A 13697-nucleotide genomic window follows, 5' to 3' on the forward strand; every position below is an offset into this window, starting at 1 on the left:
GGGTCTTTTTCCAGTAGGCCTATTAGCCTGTTTGATGCTCATTGAGCTCAATGCAAATCAAATAGGCTAATAGGCCTTTTGGAAAAAGGACCATGCCAATCTCTAGCTATGGTGAAGGGTATGTGATGATGTGGGGCTATTTTAATTCCAAAGGCCAAGGGAACTTTAACAGGATGCATAATATCCTGGATCCATGAAATAGCTGGCCTTTAAAAAATAAAAATCTGCCTGACCCTATGTTAACCCTATGTGCTAAATTCCCATAGGGTTACATAGGGGGTCAAATACTTCCTTCCCTTAGCATTTAAGGAAAACATTTATTTATTTAAGATACATTCTTCAATCACAAAGAAAATTGGTGTCCTTGGCGGTTTTATTTTTAGTCATTTTTTGAATTAAGGCATTAAGATCAACTGTCAAATGATGATTTTATATTCCTGTTTTAGCATGGTATCAAATACATATGCTCCTCACTGTATACAACATTAAGTAGGCTATATACAACTAAAAACAAGGAAAAATATTATTTATTCTATTTAGGGCTGTCCACGACCAAGGATTTCGTTGGTCGACCAGAGGCTGTCATTTACTCCGACTAATCGATTAATCGCCCCCCCCCCCCCAAAAAAAAAAAAAAATTTTTTTTTTTTAATGCCCAGCTTTTTTTTATTATTATTATTATTATTATTATTTTTAATGCCCGGCTGCCAGTAGCCTATCTATGCGCATTTACCACTAACCTCGTGACTGACTGATAAAATGTTTTCTGATTCTGATCTAGCATACATATCTGATATAGCTGATATAGCAAAATCGTTATGCATTGACGGTCATTAGGCTATGCGTGACGCCTGCGATACTTATGACAGGATAGTCAGCAGACGCCTACAGTTAGTTTAAGCTAATATCAACGTATGTATGTAGGCTACTACCCTTGTTGACACTTTTAGTGCAAATCCGCTAACTAGACGAGCGTCAGATTTTCTTTGGCTGGGATAAACTTCTCCCCTAACGCTGATTGTGCATGTAACGTTAATGTTGTGCCCACATACATTGTCAGAAAGGTTCTGCTTCAATCATGATACACACATTTATTCTGACACTTTAGATTTTTTATATTTCAATAGAAATACATTATCTGACAATGTAAACAAATATGCTGCTAGGCCGTTAAGAGTTAGCTATCCGCTAGTAAGACTATCGACAAAAATCAGCTGATGTCGGACAGAATGTCGGACTTGACAGCAGAATTCTCCCACAATACAGGGGGGCGTAATTAGAACGCTCCTGGCGAAAGGTCAATTGACAGCTTAGTTCTTCTCTCAGACGGAGAGTGAAAAAACCCGACGTCAGTGACATTATGACAAGCGCACAGCAGACAAGCGCACAGCAGGACCATAATCCTAAACCTGTCCCCTTTACACGGGCAAATGATTTCAGATTTTGAAATTCTGAATGTGTCACAAAAATAATCAGAAAAGACAGACGAACTTTGAACATTCTGAATATTTATTTAAAGTAGGCCTACGTGCCACACGCCTCCTGTTCATGATGATGCAATGCAACATAGTTAGGCTAGCAGGCAACGCTATTTACAGTATTGAGGTGGTAATGCATGTTCGTCGTGGACGAGTGATAGGCAAATGATTTACTGCAAAGTTTGCAAATAATCCTCTTTGGGTCATCTTTGTCCTTTTGGAAATGTTCCCATATTTTAGATAGTCTTCCAGACATGGTCAAATAAGTGGATGCCTTCTGTTCTTGTCGTGTCACGTCTTCCTTGTCACAACGACTCACGCCCTTCAAATTAAAAGTTGACGCATTTTTTTTCCTACGACCAATCGACCAACGGAATTCGGTCGAATAAATTTTTTTTTGGTCGACCATCGATTGATCGATTATTTGCGGACAGCCCTAATTCTATTTATTGTGCATATTCAACTATATGTGAGATATTATAATATGATAATGTAATGTATCATATTAAATGGTAAAAACAAGGAAATGTTTGTATAACAGAACAGAAAAATATTTGTATTATTATTTATTCTATTTATTAAATACAAATTCAAATGTAATCATGCTTTGTCATCTTCGTAATTTGCTATGGTTAATACTGTCTAGGATACAAGGATACATGGAAGTGTATTTGTCGTGTGTGTGTGTGTGTGTGTGTGTGTGTGTGTGAAGTGTTGTGAGTGTGAGGAGCGCATGGAGAAGTGTGGTGCTTACCTTAAGATATTTCTCAGAGAGGACTTGATATATGGCAGCACAAGTCTCAGGGATGATTGCTCGGATGGTTGAGCAACCAATCCGAAACTGGTATGACAGACTTTGGAATGTTTCACCTGTTAAACAAAAAGGTTATACACACTTTATACAGCCATGCTTACTCTTTTAAGCAAACTATGAATGAATTGGAATTGGACCTTACCTGTTGCCAAAAATCGCAAGGTGACCATCAGACGCTCACCAGGAGAGATGCAGTCTCTGAAATTCGTATTTTTCCTATTTATCAGGGGTGTTACCATTATACGTAATTGCTCAAAAGCCTGGGGCGCAAAGCGTGAAAAGTTCGCAAAGGCTGGAGTGTCTTCGGACCTCAGCTCCCTGCACAAGTTTGGGTAAGCCCCCTGGTTTTGATGTCGTAAAAGCCATGGTTTACACCACATTCTCCTCCTGAATCTTCGTGTTTGTTGGCGATCCTGTATACGCCTAGTAGCTCTATAAGCCAGCCAGACCAACACCACTTTCATTACATTAATCAAAGTAGGCGTATCCATTATAAAACTATAAGTAGCCTAGGAAAGTAATTAGTAGTCTAGATAGCAGCCACCTTTGACCTTGACAGTTATGTCAGTTGATGTTTGGGCAGTGTAGAATGCACACCTGAGCATTTGAACATTCTAAAGACTTTTGCCAACAGTTGCAGACTTTAGAATGTTGGTGTTTGTTGGCACTTGTTTGGGCAGTGTGCAAGCTGCTTAACTCGTCTGATAGATGTTCATACAGATATTTTGCCATTCGACCTCGACTGACTGCGATTTCTTGGATCTTGTAAGTACAATCTGATTCTTTTTTAAACATATTTTTAGTCTTTGTCTGAATCACTAATTTCTTGCAAAATGGTATTTCTGTACTGTTAAGTCGATGATCACGTTTTTAAAAACCTACATCGAATAGATTAATAAAGCGTTAGACTCGCTAAAGTCTAGCTATGGCTAAAGTCTGAAGGCTAAAGTCTGAAGTGGATAGCAAAAGAAAACCGTTAGAGGCAGACAGGCTAACTTTTTACTGTTCATTATAGTTTCACTAACGTCAATCGTAATGTCGACCGTCAGTATTTATCAGTATTTATCAGTAGATTGTAAATTATTAGAAGTGTTATATCCTTTAGTAGTGTTTGTACTCTAGGCGCCAGTTAGCATGTAACAGCATGTGAATGAATGAACTGGCCACACTAGCATGGTGCATTTATACCTGACGATCTCTTTCAAGACATTTGAATAAAAAACGGACATCATGGTTAGTATTTATAGGGTCTGTACATGTGGTCCCTCGCCTGGTTTGTCTGAGAATTAAGTAGAAATATCCTTTAGAAGTGTTTCTGCTTTAGGCGCTAGTTAGCATGTAACAGCATCTGAATGAATGAACTGACCACTACGGTGCATTTATACCTGACGATCTCTTTCAAGTCATTTAAATAAAACATGGATATCATGGTTAGTATTTGTAGAGTCTGTAAATGTGGTCCCTTGCTTGGTTTGTCTGAAAATTAAGTGGAAATATCCTTTAGAAGTGTTTGTACTTTAGGCGCTAGTTAGCATGTGCCAGGTGTCATACCACTGCAGTAATCATCTCACTAAACACGTCTTTTCATATCCAATCTGTTCAACAGAGTTTACCAGTCAGACCACTACACCTTTGCCAGCACCACCACCCAGCAAGCTTCATCAACTCCTGCCATGCCGGTAAATACATAATACAGTGCCTATTGACAGTCTACACACCCCTGTTCAAATGCCAGTAGCTTGGTTCATTGTTAAATCCTGTTCTTAAATGTGTTATTGTGTTTTGGAAAGGTATTGCATTACATTACTCTTCAGCTTTTGCTTTTGTAGTAGAAAACATGTTGATGGTAGTGAAAAGGTAGTAAATTCAGCTCAATTTTTTTGTATGAACCCTGCCATTGCAGTAATCATCTCACTAAATACGCCTTTTCATTTCTAATCTGTTCAACAGAGTTTACCAGTCAGACCTACACCTCCGTCAAATTCGCTCACAGCGCTGCCAATAACACCCCAGCAAGGTAGAACTGCATTTTCATTAATCTGGCACCAATATCAAGGGAGAAACAAGCCATGAATGTCTGTCACAACTTCTTTGCATCTTTACTTTTTGTGTCATGCCAATTCCAATCTATTCCTTTTGATTCATAGATTTTTACAGACTTGTTCTGCAGCACTTCCGAACAATTGAGGAGGAGCTGGGGTAAAGCAGCAGGTGGCTGTGAACACATCTATGCTGCAGAAGCTAGGTGGTGGTGGTGTGGCGGATCTTGGCCTCGTGGAGGACAACAACAGGCCATTGAGTAATGTTGAGGACCTGGACGAGTTGGAGAGGCGGCTTGCATCCGATGCGGACCTGAAAAATCAACTGGTATGTCTGTTTTTTAAGTGTTTTGCCATGTGATTATTGTAGGCATAAAAGTCCTAGCCTGGCTCTCGTAATGAATGTGGCTCTGCCTTGCTTTAATGTGGACTTACTCACTGATTCAAAAATACTATTCAAATCACGGAATGGGTGTCGAGAAGTGAGACCATGTGAGTAGCCATTGTTATCTGAAACAACTGTCGCATTTCACATCTCTTTTCCCTTCCCCACTACATTTTTGGGGAACAGACATCATATATTGAGAGCCACGTTATTCAACTCCTTGAGTGTTGTTAAACTTGAATCTCATTCCCAAGTGGAGCGTTGTGTGCTTGATACATGACATGTTGTCACTTTTTGTCATCATATATACCCTCTGTATTTGATGGTTGTGCATGAAATAGCAAAACAGCTTAAGCTGAAAACAGCTAAGATGTTTGACTGGAAGTTATGCCATTGTAATTTTGGTCTTTGTATTTCAGGTGAACATACTTGGGAGGGAAAACCACCGAGATGCTGTTAAGAGGATGCTGGGCCGGGCTTTGAGGAGGTCCCTGGCGCTCCAAATTAATTAGACTGGTGCAGCAGGAAAGGTGGCTTTTAAGTCCTTACACCTGAAGAGTGTGTTGCATATTAATATCATTATTAAAAATAATTTTAATAAATTGTTTAAGCATGTAGAAGAAATAAAGCATGTAAATGAGCATGTAAAAGAAATAAATAAACAAAATGTATTGAACCTAATACTATGTGTGGTGAGTCTGTGTGATAGTTGCTGAGGATAAATGTTTTTATATTGGATTATTAAATTACAGAATACATTTATAGGTTTCTCATCAGCAGGCACTGTCTTCACCTTAGTAAATTTGGTAACTTTGGTAAGCCCTGTAAATAATTGTAAATTGTTCTGATTGAGGGAAAATGGAAAGTGTTATAATGTATTATTGCTATATTTTAGTACATCATTTTAATTATTAAGGCCATAAATAAGGCCAATTAGAAGCTGGTGGGTAGTAAGCGGCAAAAGGGTGGCCCTTTATCTGGAGCCGCTTCCGAGCCGCCGGTGGACCGCTAGAGAACCGATGAGCAAAACTCCAGCGGGCCACTGGTGAGTACCGCCGTTGGACCGCCAACTCTGCCGCTGGTGGGCCGCCAGTGGGCCACTGACCTATTGCTATCTGGGTGTCTGTACTGTGACACAATATCAAAGCAACACACACAGATAAATAGTGAGAGACACATTTTTGTTTTTTGGAGTTTTGAGAGGTTTTGGACACTTGAGAATGCCTAAATGCACCTATTAGGAATTGCTGTGTAGCACCTACAGTACATACATCTATATGTCTGCTCCAAACGTTGTGCAGTACTTCCCAAGACCATGATGAATCAGGAAATGCATGACCTGCACATACTGTAAACTCTACGACAGTAAACCTCAAAAACAATAGGCAACTTTTATTTTTTGTATATGATGTTGTGAAAAAGAAACTTCATGAAGTAAATAAAATCCTGAAGGTAAATCTATATCTTGGCCCATGTCATGTGTCTTTAATTTAAGCCCTGAGTGATCATTGTGCTGCCCGTGGAACTTGGCATAATGACTGTTATTGTATAAAAACAAATCGTTCAAAATTTGTTCAAAATTTGGCAAGAATCTCCATCTGCATTAAGAGGTTAAAGGTAAGTGCAGTATTTCCGCAGTGGAGGCAACACACTACTGAATTTGTTATCACTTATTACTATTTATTAAACTCTAGTAATAAATAAACAGTGATCAGTCATTAAAGTTAAACATTTATTTATGTATGTATTTATTACGTTGAACATTCATTATATCAAGCAGAGTAGAAGATGTCGTGTTCATGTTGAAAACTACCACACATGATCATCTTCAAAACATTAATGGAGGAGAAAAAAGTTTGAGTCTTCTTTTCCAACGTTCGTTTTTAATATTAATATTATGTTGTCTTGCCTATAGGTAATGCTTTACCCTATCAAACAGTAGGCTACCGTGGGCTATACGCTTTTTCACTGATCTTGTGAATGACTTTCCGTCATGGTTTTCGTGCAGGCTGGACTGAGCTCTAAACACATAGCTCTAAAGGGGCATTCACATACGTCGCTACTCGCACATCGCTCCTCGCTTCCGTTAACTGTCAATCAACTCTATTCTACATTCTGATTTGGTACTCGCTTCACTCGCTTCACTCGCATCGCTGGAAGTTAAAATTATTTTAACTTTGAACCCGCCCACATCGCATCGCTAGTCCTCGCATCGCCTGTCCTGGCCACATTCAGCTAGAACACATTCACTTTACATTGACAGTTCTCGCTCAGAGATGGGCGAGTAGCGACGTATGTGAATGCAGCTTAACAGCCAACACTGAGCTTCTGATCCAGACATTACGGGAAATGTGACGTCGAACGTTAGCTTCCCTACAACCGACATGCTAAAATACTTCTTTACGGGAAACCAACGTAATATACGGGGAAACAGTGAATTAATTTTGACTTCGATACCCTATATAGAATACACAGAAACTATAAGGGAGACAAAGGGCACATGTTACATGAAGTTATGGGATCGCAAAAATCTGAAAGTCTATGGCCGTCCAAGGGAGTTAGCAGAGTGTTGATCACCAGCTCATTTCGTGTTTCTACTTCCGGGAATATGCCTGCCCCCTTGGTTACTCCTCCCATGTCAAGTAAAATGACAGAGATGTCTAGTCCCGTCCGAATTGGACATTTATATTACATAGGTCATATGATAAACCTGCATTACTGTACGTCCCCCCATAAAACTAATCCCGTCCGAATAGGCCTTAAGAAACATTTCAACCCTGCTCAAGTTGAGAACTAATTGTCCTGTCTCACTTCTACCCTACCCTTGACTTATCAGCTGCCATTGAGATGGTTAACCACCACATCCTTCTCTCTATAGACCTCTGAAGTTCGCCTACAAAAAGGATCCAAAGCTGCCATCTTTGCCCATATACGGAGATCCGGGAGTTAATTGAAGCTAACTGCCTATGGCAAGTTGCATTGTAAGTTAGCTCTGGGGTAGCGAAGATCAAAGTGCCATCTTCACCTACCGAAGATCACAGTATGCACTTGAAGGCAGAGGACAAAACTTTGTAGCGCAAAACGTCTGCATTTCCAATTTCTTTGTCCCCGTGAGAGTTAAACAGGTGTGATAATTCAAAATCCCCATGTTATTTTCCCATAGGAAAAATCTTGAGATACCGGATCTCCTTATTTGGGCAAAGATGGTGGCTTTTTTGTAGGCGAACTTCAAAGGTCTATACCAGGGGTATTCAATTAAAATTCAAAGAGGTCCAGTTACTAAAATGTCCTCCCGGCAAAGGTCCGAATCTTAAATTGTCACTGAAAATAGTGTAGGCTACCCTGAAGTTAATAAAATCAATAACACATGTACATTTCTAGGCCTATTTAATTTATTGTTACATTTCAAGTGTTTTCAAAGTAATATGCTTGTAACATACCAAAAAGTCTTAACTTGAATGGTACTTGAATGCAAAACAATACTGTAGTTGTCTTTACTAGGCCTACCCCAGATAGCAATTAGTCATTGAATCTACGTTGAATCAACATTACCTCGTCAACACTTAAGTCATTGAATCAACATCGCACTGCAACGTTGATTCTACAACATTTTGCACCCTCTATTATCATTGAACCAACGTTGAAAGTGTAACTACAAATCAATGGAATTTCAACGCGGTTTCAATGAAAATTAATATTGAAACAACGTTGAAATTACAGCCCAACTAAAGATCAACGTGACTTCAGTGGTATTTCAATTGATATTAAACCACAGTAAACCTGTATTAAGCAGGCAAAATATTGGTAAATTCATATCCTGCTTTATCTACAGCCAGGATAAATTAGGCTAGCAGAAGCATAGGCCGTCTGGTTTAGGCTACACAAGCTTGCACAAATAACCATGGACAACTTTCTTATCAGTTTGAAAAGCAAGTGCATTTATTCATCCACTCTTAATTCAGAAATCCACGTGCTGTGCTTCACTGCCATCCATTCCGTATAGCATCCCTCCATACACCTCCCGGTTGCAGTCATCGTCCACCATCCAGCTGCAGTGAGACGGCAGAAATAGAAGAAAAAAGTGACAAGTGTTAGAGAAATGTGTTCAACTGATGGCTACCCTTAAGTGAAACATTTTGACAGCGATAGTAAATATTTTATGTAAATCATACGAATATAATAACTTACTGAAAACGTAGGTAGGCCATGGACAACTTCTTCCGTTTGAAAGGCAGTGCAATTTATTTAGCTGCTATCCACTCTTCACTTAGAAATCCACGTGAGCTGTGCTTCACTGCCATATCCTTTCATCCATAAACCTCCCGGTTGCAGCTAGTCATCCTCCACCATCCAGCTGCAGTGAGAAGGCAGAAATAGAAGGGAAAAAGAGACAGTGTTAGAGAAATGTGTTCAACTAAAACTGATTGCTACTTACAAGTAGCAGCTAAACCTTAAGAATAATCATAGAATAGAAGATGGTGTTAGCCAACTCCGTTTTTTAAGTTACTCACGGAGTTGCATAGTTCGCAAACACGTTAACGTTAACCAGGACATCATCTTCAGCCTAACATTTTGACCATAACGTAGCAAATATTTTATGTAAATCATACGAATAATAACTTAGAGAACTTAAGTAGCTGCTAGGCCTATTAAAAACTAGACTGCCGAGTAATGTTAACATTATGATGATCTGTCGTAACTTAAGTAGGCTAGCTAGCCTAATATTTAGTTAAACAAGCATGAGTCTGTTTGTAAGTCGTAACAGTACGATGCAGATAAACTGTGAACGTTTGATGTAGCCTAGTACAATTTCACAATGAAACATTAACGTTAGATAAATAAATGCTGCTTGCTTACCATTAGGACCGGCGAACTTGAGAGTCGTTTCGTTGGTCTGACTGAACTGTTGCTCCCAATGATATCCCGACCCGCAAACAGTTTAAACGTCGTCGCGCCCCAGATAGCAAAACCACTCTGGCGTGGACCTGGCCCACACCTATCATGCGGTCCGCCCCGGATCCGTCTCACGGACACGGTCCAGCGTCCAAACGCACAGCGGGCCGATAGTGGTCAGGATTCGTTTTATGGCTCTGCACCGGAGATGGGTCGGCGCTGGCCCATTCCCGTACCAAAACAGTAAAACTACACTGGGGTGGATCTGGCCCACACTTACCGTTCCATCCGCATCTGATCCGTTTAACGGACACGGCCCAGCGTCCAAACGCACATCGGCCACGAAGTGGTCAGGCTCCGTTGCACGGCTCCGAATTGGAACTGGAACAGCGCTGGCCCAGTCCCGTATAGATGCGGCATGGAACCGCGTACCGGATCGATGCCAGCTATGCCTTATTTTCGGCATTTATAGTTAGGCTACATGATGTTTAGTCTATGATGTGTTTGGGCTACCTTATTTAATTACCCTACAGTCAGAAGCAACAATCATAGGCCTACATCCGCATAAAGTAGCCTTCACATTTAACAATCTAACATTCTCGCTTGGTGTCTTTAAAACAAGGCTAAGGAAATTACCCAGCGACTAACATAGTCCAATACCCCAATAACCCTAATCAGAATCGAAGAAAATGTTTACTTTTTTTTCCAAAAAAACTTTATTCAAAACATGATGATCATCAATGAATCTAGCTTGCTCCTTCACACTGGCGTTTGCGACGTCCCCCCTTCTCGGTCATGCGCCAGCACATTGGTGAATGTCGCTACGGTATCCGTTGCCTGGGCTGTCACTGGACACTTGCGTACCGTTCCTGTGGAAAAAGAAAATACGTTATATTAGTGTGCTACTAAATTATATGGGCAGGCTCGCACTGGTGCACCTGCCGCTGCTCGGGTGGAAGGAGTTTTCATTGTAGACAATGCATGCAACTTTACCAAACTGTAGCCGTTTTCAGACAGACGTGTATTTCCACAATGTCCACGGTGTGTAGGCTACGGTATGGTTGTCTTTGCTGTGATGTCTGAATTCATATATCCGTATACTATCTACTTTCCTGTAGCTAACCTGGTAATTTCGCCGTAATGTTGTCGTCACAACTGTCCTGTGAATCCAGTCACGGAAACATTCAAAGGCTAGTGAAAACGACACTCTTCCGCGGTCAGGCATTAACGGCGCGGCCGCATTTGACAGAAATTGACAGAAATTCTAAAGAAGACGTGAACAACAGGTGGCCGTACATTCCGCATATCATGTCTGAATGGCCCGATTTCTCTCGCGCACACTCAATGGACACCCGCCCATCAACAAGCACATGCAATCCGAATAAAACATTCACAATCGTGAAAACAATGATGCATAGAAGACGACTAGCTGAATTAGCGTATTATAAAATCCGGTTAGCAAGCGGCGCACACTCTTGCATTCAAGTTGACTGATCATCTCAATACCAATGTTTTCAACTCAAAAGACTCAAAAGCGCCTCTCTCAAGGACACAAGTATTACTCTACTTTTAAACTTAAACACACATGGGGAAACTGAACAGTCCAACCAGTAGACTATGACAAGCTAGCCAACTATGTTACTTTGTTTACAATATTTTGAGGCTTCAATCAGACAGCTGAATTAAAGAGGTGGAGTTGTAATGTGAATATAATCTGCATGAAGTGTGCGGTCATGAATATCAGACATTTCAGCATGTAGAATAAATAATTGTATATACATATAGGCTATATATATTTTATGTTGAATGTATCTCAATTCATCCTTACCTAGAGACAGCAGTTGCAGAGGCCTGTAGTTATTTCTCTTCTGAAATAAAAAATATGTGCATTCCATTAGCTTTTGAGGCATAAGGTGGATTTTTATTACAGCAGACAAAGGGATTCATGTATGTTGACATGTGCCTTCAATTCATCCTGAACTGGTAACACCACTTACAAAGGCATATGGTTATTTGTGTTATTAATGTGTGGACCGAAAGTCAAATAGATCAAATGTAAAACTGTATAGCTTACTTTACTTGGGTGGCAGGACAGGATAAGCAAGGGTAGACCCCCAAACCAGACTTGTGAATGACCTGTAATACAGATACATAAATATGCATTACTTTCATCATCAGAAAGAAATAGCCAAATATTTATCAATACCAATATTAGACCCCATTCTAAACATTGAAAACAGTCTGGTCTGTGACAAGGCAAAGCAAGGATATACATCAAGTCAACTAACTGCCTCTTCTATAATGTCCCTTTTCAGTCAAATCTTACTCCAAGAAACTTTCAACATCATTAAATGAACTTGTAGACGGCAGTATTTCTGCATTAAACAAATGGCTTCGGGATTTGTGCCCTTACACTTTATAAAAGTTAGGGAGGAATCTCTACTATTCAGTCTAAAGAGTCACTTGGAAACAAGACTTTTTAGATTTAATAGTAGGCCCGTTAGCCGGTTTCTCACTAATGTGTACAAAATATAAGGGCACGAATCCCGAAGCTTTGATCCTTACCTGGAAACAGCAGTTGCAGAGCCTGTGGTTATTTCTCTTCTGAAAAAAAAAAATATATATATGTACATTTCTTTAGAGAGCTTTTGAGGTATAAGGTGGGTTTTTATTTCAGCAGACAAAGGCAGTCATGTATTTTGACATGTGCCTTCAATTCATCCTGAACTGGTAACACCACTTACAAAGGCATATGGTTATTTGTGTTATTAATGTGGACCAAAAGTCAAATAGATCAAATGTAAAACTGTATAGCTTACTTTACTTGGGTGGCAGGACAGGATGAGCAAGGGTAGACCCCCAAACCAGACTTGTGAATGACCTGTAATACAGATACATAAATATGCATTACTCTCATCATCAGAAAGAAATAGGCAAATATTTATCAATACTTAATATTACACCCCATTCTAAACATTGAAAACAGTCTGGTCCGTGACAAGGCAAAGCAAGGATATACATCAAGTCAACTACTGCCTCTTCTAATTGTCCCTTTTCAGTCAAATCTTACTCCAACAAACTTTCAACATCATTAAATGAACTCGTAGACGGCAGTATTTCTGCATTAAACAAATGGCTTCGGAATTTTTACTTAATAAAAGTTAGGGAGGAATCTCTACTATTTAGATTGAATAGTAGGACAGTTAGTTGGTTTCTCACTAACGTGTACAAAATATAAGGGCATGAATCCCGAAGCTGTTCTGTTCCTGCCTTCTAAAAGTGTCAACAATGTCTGAGCATGAGGGTGACAGGGCGCATAGGTTTACGTTTTGGAACCAGCCGCTAACGTCGTTCATAATTTAAAATCAGCATTTCAAATCAGGACAGGGAAACAATGTGAAATCAGCCTCCCTCCCAGAATGAAATGAGGTTTAAACTCATACGAAATAGCTTAAGTTTTCTCTCGGGAGATAAGACTCCCGAGTCCAACATCTAAGCTTTCATAACGTTAACAAAAAACTATTATGTTTGTGTAACAACTTTAAGTTATCGTTGGTCAACAAGCTAGCCTGCTAATGCTAGCTCACGCAAGGCAACTTTTGTTGTTCACGGGCAAACACATAAGGTTACCGTCAAATCAAGTTGCGCTCATTTTAAATTCAGTATTGAGTTAATTATACATTTCTAAAAAAGTTCATAAAGTTGGACAGGACTAAGTGAGCTAAATTAGCTTGCGCAAGCTACACGTTAGCAGCTAGCTGCTAGCTGGTATGTAAATGTGAGCTACCATCAGCCGGCCATTATAGCACATTTTCGGATTACATCAGCAAACAAAGCTAGATAAGTAGGTAACTTGTGTTATGGAAGTACGTTTTCACTGGATAGACTAGGTAATTGCATAAATAAAGCATATAGGAGCATACTTACAGTGAGCCTTTAGACGCCACCGTTTTGTCTCACACTCGGCAGCACTCCATCAGCGAAAAAACTGATGAAATAAACCGTTAGGGCGCGTTCGGTGTACGCATCCGTACAGGGTCCGTCGCGGACCCGGTGAATGAAGGCGCGCTGGCGAGGCGGAACGGGTC

General features: G+C 40.0%; 2 long non-coding RNA genes across 2 annotated transcripts; one reads left to right on the forward strand and one right to left on the reverse strand.

The window, feature by feature from the left end:
* Positions 1-3672: 3672 nt before the first annotated feature.
* Positions 3673-5501, forward strand: LOC134076243 (uncharacterized). Its single transcript, XR_009938573.1, has 4 exons — positions 3673-3971; positions 4243-4309; positions 4440-4659; positions 5136-5501. It is a non-coding gene; the product is annotated as an uncharacterized LOC134076243 (long non-coding RNA).
* Positions 5502-10324: 4823 nt separating this feature from the next.
* LOC134076245 (uncharacterized) lies at positions 10325-13537 on the reverse strand. The gene is made up of 5 exons (XR_009938574.1): positions 12429-13537; positions 12175-12213; positions 11684-11745; positions 11438-11477; positions 10325-10478 (listed from the first exon to the last, which is right to left on the reverse strand). It is a non-coding gene; the product is annotated as an uncharacterized LOC134076245 (long non-coding RNA).
* Positions 13538-13697: the final 160 nt, after the last annotated feature.

This window comes from Sardina pilchardus, chromosome 3 (genome assembly GCF_963854185.1).
Source record: "Sardina pilchardus chromosome 3, fSarPil1.1, whole genome shotgun sequence".
Lineage (NCBI taxonomy): Eukaryota > Metazoa > Chordata > Actinopteri > Clupeiformes > Clupeidae > Sardina > Sardina pilchardus.